We start from the raw sequence: 10,811 nt of genomic DNA, 5'->3' as shown, positions 1-10,811 counted from the left end.
ATTAAACATTAAACATTAAACATTAAACATTAAACATTAAACATTAAACATTAAACATTAAACATTAAACATTAAACATTAAACATTAAACATTAAACATTAAACATTAAACATTAAACATTAAACATTAAACATTAAACATTAAACATTAAACATTAAACATTAAACATTAAACATTAAACATTAAACATTAAACATTAAACATTAAACATTAAACATTAAACATTAAACATTAAACATTAAACATTAAACATTAAACATTAAACATTAAACATTAAACATTAAACATTAAACATTAAACATTAAACATTAAACATTAAACATTAAACATTAAACATTAAACATTAAACATTAAACATTAAACATTAAACATTAAACATTAAACATTAAACATTAAACATTAAACATTAAAATAAGATAATAGATTGAAAATCATTTAAGAAATGTTTGCATTTTTTCACTAAACTGTAAAATATTTTAAAAAAAACTGATTAAATCAATGATAGACTTTCCTCAAGTTATTTTGACTTCTCTGAAAAAAGTTGTATTAAGTTTTAAAATGTTCCTTCTTCTAAAGTGTCAAACAAAATTAAAAAAAACGATTGATATAATTTTAATTTTAAAAATAAGTAAACTTATTTAAACATGAATATGTTTTTCTGAAACTGGAATGTCAACAGGAATGTGGGAATTGGAAACACAATGTTTTGAATTAAAATGTGCGAAAAAATTAAAAAAAATATTGAAAAATTTGTTGCAAAATTTAAATGAGTTTTTGAAAATTTTGAACGGGAAAATACAAAACCAAAATTTGGAAGTTGTAATATTTTTTCTTAAAATTTAAAAAAAAAAACAAATAAAAAATAAATCGAAAATGCAGAATTTTCTCTAATAGAAATACAAATTAAAAAAAATTAAACCAGACGATTTTTCATACAAAATCAAATATGGAGAAACTTAAAATGATTTGGAAATGGTACTTGAAAAGGCTTTTTAGCAAAGTGAAAAATTGAAATTTTCACCGACAGAACGTGAAAAATTGGAATTTTTATCGAATATATATTTAAGAAAAGGAAAACGAACAGATTTATTTGAAGATAAAAAAAAAATAAAAAAATAAATGCTTTGCCGATAAAATGCGAGAATTTAGAGAGAAAAAAAACAAAGAATTGATAAAAAAAAAGAAATAAGTATATTTATTTTAAAGCTCTGCCGACGAAAGTTAATGGAAAACATGTAAAGCTCTGACTAAGCGAGGTAATGAAAAAAAATTTAAAGAATTTAAAATTTGCTTCTGTGGAAAGCTAAACAATACAACATTGTCCAAAAATAATTTAACAAAAGATCATCAGAAATTTGAAAACTGCTGATGGAAAGTAAAAAAAGGAATATTCATAATGATTTGAAGAAAGACTCTTGAATATCGAAAATTGAAAACTTTGTCAATGAAAGGTAGGGTCAAGGAGTAAAAAAAGGAGAAGAACTGAAGAAGATTTTTCAGAAAATGGAATTTGAAAACCCTATGAACATATTATGAGAGAAAAGAATAAATTTCATTATTTTAAGAAGACTAAAAAAAATAGCCAGAATTATTTAATTTCGACAAATATAAATAAAAGTGACAATAATATTATTGAAATCCTCCTACGAAAGAGGAGGATAATGAAAAACAGAATTAATGAAATAAATTTTATAGTAAAGCAAACATTTTAAAGCCACCGAAATTTGAAAAAAAAAGAAAAAAAGGAATATACAACAACAACAAACAGAAAGAGAACAGATGGACTTTTTAATTATCAAAAAAAACATTTGAGAGTTAAACCTATGAAAGGTAAGAGAAACGAGAAAAAAAAGAAACAGAATGAAAAGGCGTTTTCGACGAAAAAAGATGTGAAAATTGTAAATTTTGCCAACAAAAGGTGGAAAATAAAGAAAAAACAAAATGATGAACTATTCTTTAAAAGCAACAATTTTAAACTGCCGATGAAAGGTAAAAAAAAGGAAAAAAAATAATTTGAAGAAAGATATTTTTTTAAGCGGAAATTTTAAAACTTTCGCTTTCAAAAGCTAATAACCAACTGACACATTCCACGAGCTTGTACCGCTCAAAAGTGATTTTTATCCGTTCGCGTATCAAAAAATCTCAAAATTGTCTATAATTTTGATAATTCAAATACACAAAACCAACGGAAAAAGGGAAAAAAGTTTTTTTACACATGTTTTAGATGATTTTGAAAATCAGTTTTTTTGTTGAAAAAAGTGGTGTTATGGACAACTTTTACAAAATCATTAATTTTAATATATGGATGATTTTTTTTTGGAAATATTTTTAGTATATTCAAAAGCCAAAAAACACGGCTTCATTTTGTAAAAAAAAAGAATTTGTTTATATCCAATGGTTTGAAAAGCGAACAAAAACAGTCGCAAATGAGTGAATTCACGTCACAAAAAAGGGAAGTTTTTAATTTTACGAGAAAACTCTGACTTTTTTTGAAATAAAAAAATGAGATTTTCTTTGAAAATGATAAGAGGATTCCAAAACTCTAAAATTTATAGAAATCGGTTGAAATCTTGCTGAGTTACAACAGCGCGAATGAGTGAATTCACGTCACAAAATATGTTTTTTGTTAAATTTTATATGAAAAATGTGCTCTGAAAGCTGTTTTGACCCTCCAGATGGTCGGATTTTTACAAATCGAGCAAAATTTAGTTGATTTTTTTTTATAAGTTCATTATTTTGAAATAAAAATACAAAAAGATTGAAAAAAATAAAAAAAAAATTTTTTTGGTGAATCTTTAAATGAAGACAGTAGTAATTTTAACATATGATCCCTCAATATGTTGCTATTTAAGTGCCAATCAAAATAAGGAAAAAGTTAGGTGCTGATAATGAAAATTAATGATTTTTAAAGTCGGAACAACAGAATATCGTTATTGAAAGTGTACATAAAATTTGAAGGCTCCGAAGAATGGTTCAGTATAACCACAGGTATAACTTTATATTCGTGACGTGAATTCAGTCAACTACCCTGTTCTGTTTAAACTGCGTGAATTCACGTCACAACTTCAAATAAGCATAACTTCGTTCGTTGTTGTTCAATCGAAAAGCTACGTACATCAAATTGTGGGTAATTGTTTTCTTTACAACTCATTCGAAAACACCGATATTCTATTTCCACAGAGAGAACAGGAAATCAAAGATGTATGTTTTAAAGTCGGAAATGGATTATTCTAGCGTGAATTCACGTCACAAAAGTAATTAATCACAACAAAAACAACTTAAATTTTAAAATGATCAAATTATATTCATTTTGAAGGTAATTCAATTTGCGACCGTTTGCTACAATTTTTTTCTTTTTCAAGTAAATTGGTTGACTTCTAGAATGATAACAGTGCTGAAAAGTCCGGAAAAGCGATTTCACGTCACGGTGGAATGTGTCTACTGATCCAAAACACCGACAAAAGAAAAGAAAACAACAAACAAATTGCACTAGAAAAAGGAAAATTTCGAAACACTATTTTACTTTTAGCTTTGGATTTCATGCTGTTCTTATTAATATGCACGTCACACACGGAATTATCACACAAAAACGAATAAAATATCACTGGCTCAATTAAAAATATAACTTTAATAACTTTTTTCCACTACAAAAGCGATTATACTCTTGTAAGGCAGTGCTGCCAATTCATCCGCTCTGAAGTTTCCAGATTCTCTATGTATTTATTCTGACCTTCAGAGTCAATTGAAATCTCAGGGGATAGGCTTCAAATGGGATTAACAATTTTGCACCCAAATGATCTCGGCATGAGTCGTCACTTCATTTACATGTAATCTGAGAACTTCCTCTTGTTGTATCTCGTAGGGTTTAGCATTACCGGAACCTAAAGAGTACAAAAAATGTAAAAAAAAACACTACAGGAATCTAATAGTTCTCTATAAAAAAAAAATTGTTTGCAAATCCGTAGCTACTTTGTTTATTTTGAATATACACAATACCAAGGAGATATGCGTAAAAACGTAAGGCTACCATTATTGAGATTCTTCATTACGATAGCAGTACACTCTTGTGGCGACATTGTCTAGCTTCTGACTGTCGTGACCTAAGCCGACTTCATCCTCCGGAAACGCACTTGTGCTCCTTTTCGTCCTTCGAAGAGCATCCATCGTTCCAATTCACAGGTGAACTACACTTCTCAACTACACTTCTCAACTATCACCAACAGAATGACCAGTTTGCGTCAGTGATGTCAACCTTCCAGATTTTGTCTGGATCTTCCAGACTTTTTGGACTTTTGCCAGACATTTTTTTAGGTTTCCAGACTTTCAGACTTTTGGCATTTCTTCCAGACAATTCCAGACTTTTGTGTTTGGACATAAATTGTTCTAAGATTCTATGAAAATCCAATTTTGTCATGGTGTAATATGGCAGGAAACAGGGTGGCCACCCATTCGGGAAATGCGGGAAAAAGACGGGATTTGGATTCCACCGGGAAAATGCAGGAAAAAGCCGGGAATTTCTGGCTCTGTGAAAGTCTGTTCAATGAAGTTTGAATGAAAAAGGCGAAACAAGTAAAAATTGATTCACAGTTGATCATCAATCTCTTTCCGATTGGCTTCGACCGATTTCTACCAGGTCGAAATGGATCCTCCTACCGTGTTGGATCGGTTTTGACTAGTTTTAACTTGCTTCATTGAACAACGGGAATAACCGTAACGAAATCGTTAATCCAGTATGCTCGTTATACTCACTTGAGAGATGTCGAGTCCTATTAAAACAAAAAAAAAAGGAAAACAATCTGTTATCCGCGATTTCGAAGCTAATTTTTGACAGATCGTGTGTGTGCAAGAAAATGTAAACAAATGGGTGGAAATACTAGCCTGTAATAAATTATGATTTTCTCTGATTTGGTAAGGATTTTCAAAAAATTGTGAATACATGCTTAAAGTAAAAGGTTCAGAGATTATTGTGAGCTATAGGAGAAAATCTGTATGTGCCGTGGTGCATCGTAAATCGACGAAAAAAAAATAGTTTTTTTACTATTCCAAAAACTTCTCGGAGTATTTCACATATTTTTGAATGAAAAATTAAGCCAAGTGCACATTTTCAATTGCAATTTGTTTAAAGAGAAGTCAATTAACATTTCTTCAAAATTTGGAAAAGCCCCAACAATTGATAAGCTAGAAATTTCTATTCAAAAATCCATAGATTTTTGCTATTTTCTACTAAGTTTTATTCTGCAGCTGCATACAATCAGGCGTAATAATTTGAAAGCTGGAGGGTGGATTTTGATATTTGATGGTGGTTTAAGTGAATAAAAACAAGATTCTCGAATTACTACACAATTTTAGATTACTTTTATGCTATTCAATTGACATCGTTCAATGGTTATTCTCATGTTCTGTCGTTTTATCGGACCTTATAGTCTGATATTTTTTTGGCGAAACTTATTGAAAATTTTATTAATGCAACCACAAGCCGTGAAGAATTTCAATTAAGAATTTAACATTTTATACTGTCTTAAGCTGAAACTCCATACATTTTTATATCTAACTTATTTATGAAATGTTATATCTAAACTTTATCCAACAGTTAGTTGATAGTAACAACGAACAAATCGTTCATGCATACATACCAGCCAAAATGACTTGAAGTTCAAAATAAAGATATAATATAAAAATATAGATAACAAATTTGAAAAAAAAGAAAGTCTTGAAAATAGGCGCAAACAATTATTTTACATGTTGGTTTTATCTCACCGACTGACTAGTTTAAAATGGATCAATCACATAAAATTGACTCTTCAACCGGGCAAATTTATTATGATTTAAGTGTAAAAATAAACTTAAATCTTCAAAGGAGTGTTTTTTTTTCATAATCATTTGGATTTACGAAAATTTTACTCAAAAGATTATAAAGTCTTCTATAGTTTATCGTTTACCCCAGGGAGATGGCAGCTTGGCTTTATTTGCGAGCGAGAATCGTAGTTGTCGTAGCTGTCAGTTCGTGACACCTTGAATACAAAAAAGAAGAAACACCAACAAACAAAAAATTCAGATTCGATTTTCCGTTTGTTTACATACGCAGTATACTCGTAGTACGAATGTAAATAATTTAGATGGTTTTATCGGTTTTATCCGTTTTATCATTTATGTGTTTTTGCCTATGCGATTTTTTCTCAACAAAATGAAGTGTTTCGTGAAGTCTTGTGAAAGTGATTTTCACTTTAGGCATAATTTTTTTAAGCACCGATTTCCTGTTGATAGTAATAGACGAAGAATCTGGATTGACAAAATTTTTGAAGCGGAAGAATGTACGTACCTGGAAGAAGCTATAAACTTCAACGAAATTCGCATTTGTTCGAAACATTTTCCGAAGAGTAGTTTTGTTCATGCTTATGGAAAAACCAAACTGCTGAAATCAGCAGTGCCAATTTATTTTGGAGTACATGCTGAACAAAACAGGTAAGCTTAAAACGTTAAAGAAAATCATGATTTGTTATAGGCTTTCGATTTATTTTTATACCATTCACAGTGATTTCCATGCAAACCAACAAGTCGAAAACGCTGAATCAACTCACGATGATTCCACCAACAGAATGGCACGTCTTTCTTCTATCACTAAAAAATCGAACCAAGTTGTGGTCCCCCAGGATGCCCAGAGCTCCATAGAAATACAAAAAAAAACACATCCCAAATGAGGCAAGAGCGCAAAACTGAATATTTGAATACTCCATGATTTATTACATTAAAACAAATTAATTCAATAATTATTTTGTACCTATCTTCTTAGAACTATTAGCCTTCACAATAAAGAAAACATCTACGATGTTTCCAAAATGTCGAGAAAGCTTGATGAAACCCGCAGAAAAATAAAGAGGCTACAGGATACAAACCGTCGATTGAAGAATAAAATTATTCATTTGGAACAATTGTTAGCGACTCTTCCAAAAAAAGAATTTTTTTCAAGTTCCGAAATAAGCTTATTGGTGGTTTGTTACCACAGAAGATAGAATTTTAATTTATTTTTGCAGTCAAATCATAAAAAAATGTTGATTGTTTTATTATTTTTTTCAGAATTTCACTGGTGACAAAAAACTTCTCAAAGATATCGTCTTTAGAAAACCAGGCCAAGCATATACTGAATCACTTAGAAGGGGTAAACGGTTTACCCAGAATGTTGCTCACGCATCATCGTACTACTCCAGATGGCAGCAGCGCAGCTTCGAAACAGCGAATAGAAACTATTGCAAATCGGAAGCGAGAGGCGGCCGAGGAGGCGAAACAATTGAAGCTTCTATCCGACGCTCATAGAGGAAGCATGATGGACGAAAAAATTTGTACTCGGCCAACGGCCAAATACCGAATATTGACCTTTTAAACTATTCGGCCAAACGAATATTCGGTCGAATACTCCAGAGAGTTTTTAATTATAAAACCAAGAGATATTATTTCATTTTCCTTATATTTGTTCCATTGCATTGTAATACCCCTCATGTTTTGAATCGATCATTTCCAATCAGATGATATTACCATATGATGTATTACGAGGTCTTTTTCAGGTGGGGGTTTCTCTCATATTCAAAATGTCTCAAAAAATTGAAAGGACATCAGATGACTTGTCGCTGCTAGGGTGTTGGTTACCAAAGATATTTGGATCCTGTGAAATCTGGAACAAAACATGTCAAAGCAGGTGCTAAGCAATTTGAAATTGCTTATTTGATACCGTCAACTGGGGCAACATGCAACACTTTTCAACTTCAATGGCTTCTAAAATCTTAATGCTTACAGAAAATCATACCTCTTGTACAGCAAAAGTTTTAAGATTGATGGGACACAAAACTGACGTAGTCAGAAAAATTATTGGTTCTACCTGTTATTTCTAAATTTACAAAAACATGCGATTTTCCCCCTACTAGGAAAAAGGGGTAAGTTGAATCTAACTCTGTAATTAATAAAAAATCAAATGAAAACGTTTGAAAATTCATAGTTCTTGCTACATTTGTGATGTCACAACGCATAAAGCACTAATTGCAATAATTTTTGGTTTTGTTCGAATTAAATTTTACATTTTTTCTGTCAAAATTTTTTTTAAGAATAAAGTGTTAATCTGCTGCATATATTTAGGGGTAAAAAATACTACAAAATATTCTTTTAGCTTAATCATGAAAATAAATCTTAGGATGGATGAAATTTTAATGTTAACAAACGCATAATGCAAAACAATCATATCCCAGCATATGGAAATGCGATTTATGAGATTTAGTTCTGATTTGCATTTGTTGCATTTTGCCCCAGACAGCTAACTGAATTATAAAAATATTTATTTAAAAAAAATTCGTGATTGTTCGAAAAATATTTATACACTAACAGTGTTGGTATAGGATAATGAAAGCAATATAAAGTTTGTAGGTGATATCATTAAGCCAATCCGTCGTACTAGGTAAATTTTTTACGGCATCGAAAAATGTAAAAATTTTACATTTATTGCTCGATTTTTTAAAATTTTTATGGGAATCAAAAACTTGAAAAAACTTTTTTGCGATGTTAAAAACTTTGTCATCGTAAATTTGTTATCATTCAATGATAACTTTATTACAGTTTATTGAAATAAAAATTGAATGAGTGTTGTGGTGTACAAATGTTGCATCTAACCCTGCTTTTGCATGATGCCCCGTTTGACGTTTTGTTTCCTGTTTTACAAAATCGGGAATTTCATGTTAACATGCGGGAAAAATGTGGGAAATCCAAAATGGATTTCGAGTGGCCACCCTGAGGAAATGATTAGTAGAACCTACGAACTATGAATTCAATAAGGGTTCGAAACCTTGGAAAATGCTTTGAGGATGTATGTTAAATTGAGACTCAGACAGAGCACGTGAATGATATAGTGACAGAAAAATACTATTGTAACATTGAGATCTGGGGACCAAAAAAAAGGTCGCCACCTTCAAAACTTAGGTGTCCAGACATTTGCAGAAATTTCCAGACATTTTTTAAAAATCTTCCAGACTTTTCTGAAAAATAGTTGGCAACCCTGGTTTGCGTACCTGTCCCGGTACAGCGTTTTTCTATTTCCCGATGTTTTCTCTTTTACTCCTGCGGCGCGGTGTGTGCGAAGAGGCCCAATCGTTTTTCTTTGCGTTTCCAGACGCTCTATATTGCTTTTCAGTTCGATATAGTCTATATCAATCTTGATTAATTCTGCGTTTTGATAAACCCAGAAAACAGTAAACTTTTTTTCCTTTTTTTAGATACTGTTTTTGTTTGGCTTTAATATTCATCCTTTATTTGCCTTATTCACTACACTGACGATTTGTGAAAAATGAAATACGGGTGTCCCGTCTGTTTGTCTGTATTGAAACTATGGATAAAACAATTTTTTTTATTTACAAATGGTTTTATTAGGACATTTTACTAATAAAGTTTTTATGTGCCGGGAGTATTTTTCCAAACTTTGGGTTAAAGTCTGTTTCACATAGAATCTGGTCGCATCTTTTCATTTACTGCAGCGCTCCTAGTTGTCACATCGCGAATCTATCGACAGTGTTTTGATTGGCGATTTGCAGCTCGAAACGACTCTCAGAGGGCCCTGCGATCGAAAGGGTGATATTATGGATAGAAACGTCAAGCTACATAGTATTTTTTCAAATCAAAGAGAAAAATTATAGAATTTCGGTGTTCAGAGGTAAATTATTCGAGATTGAACTGTTGAATAAGGTAAGAAAAAGTAAACTACGTTATCGTGTATACTTTAAAAGCCCTGTTTTAACTTATATACGTAAATTTTCAGATGACGAAAAACTCTGGAAGCGTGGAGCGTGGAAAGCCTGCCCGGAATCTATCCAATTGAGATCACAAAGGATTTTCTTAGAACTGGTAATAAACCACCCTTAAAATGATAATCTTCAACATTGATCAGTTTTAAAAACAAAATTAATATGTTTCTGAATTATTTTTCGATCCGTACCGAGTCTTGAAGAAATATACCTGGAAAAAAAATAAAACAATCCATAAAAAAAGCGTGTATCTGGTTGCTTCCCCAAAACCTTAAGGCATTTGGTGAAATGGAGAAAGTGTTTAAAATTATCATTTGCATACCATGATGTACCACAGATCGAAAGCAGATTCATGAACCAAGGCAATCAATTATGTAGTCAAAATGAGATGCGATTTTTTATGGAAGAAAATTCCTGCTAAGCCAGGAATAATAAAGATTTAGAATTCCTGAATGCATACCAAAATTAGACAAATTCTATAGCCCTGCTGCGAAAAAGAAAATTATAACAAAAATCAGGTGTTCCTCATGAAGAAATTATATAAAAAAAAATCTCAATAATAACTTTTTCAATCATAAATTTAAAAAAAATCACTGGATTTAAAATGATTGAACTTATAAGCTTGCCGATACAAGAACATCAGTTGGACAATCGTAGTTACAGAAAATAAAAAGCCTTTCACGCAAACGTTGCTTAATTTATCTTAGCTTAAGCGGAAACGCTGGATATGGAAATAACTTTTTTTAAATGGCGGTTTTCTCTCCAGTGCTTTGGATTCAGCAAAAGTAAATTTAAACATTGCTAGAGAAAAAGATTCAACTTAATAACATCTCATCAGAGTAATGATTTTTTGAAATTTTCTCTCAAATTATAAATAGTAGATCTATCTTAAATTGACCGAACATCTAACGCAGTCTAACACAATCTACAAAACCGTTAGCTATCGTAACAGCATCTACATAATTCAATCCAAAAAATTAAAGATGAATTTTGTAAGAATAACCATGAAAAACTTTATTTTCTCATGCAAAAAG

This window comes from Uranotaenia lowii, chromosome 3, assembly GCF_029784155.1.
Source record: "Uranotaenia lowii strain MFRU-FL chromosome 3, ASM2978415v1, whole genome shotgun sequence".
NCBI classification, from domain to species: Eukaryota; Metazoa; Arthropoda; class Insecta; order Diptera; family Culicidae; genus Uranotaenia; species Uranotaenia lowii.
This window is presented reverse-complemented; position numbering follows the sequence as displayed.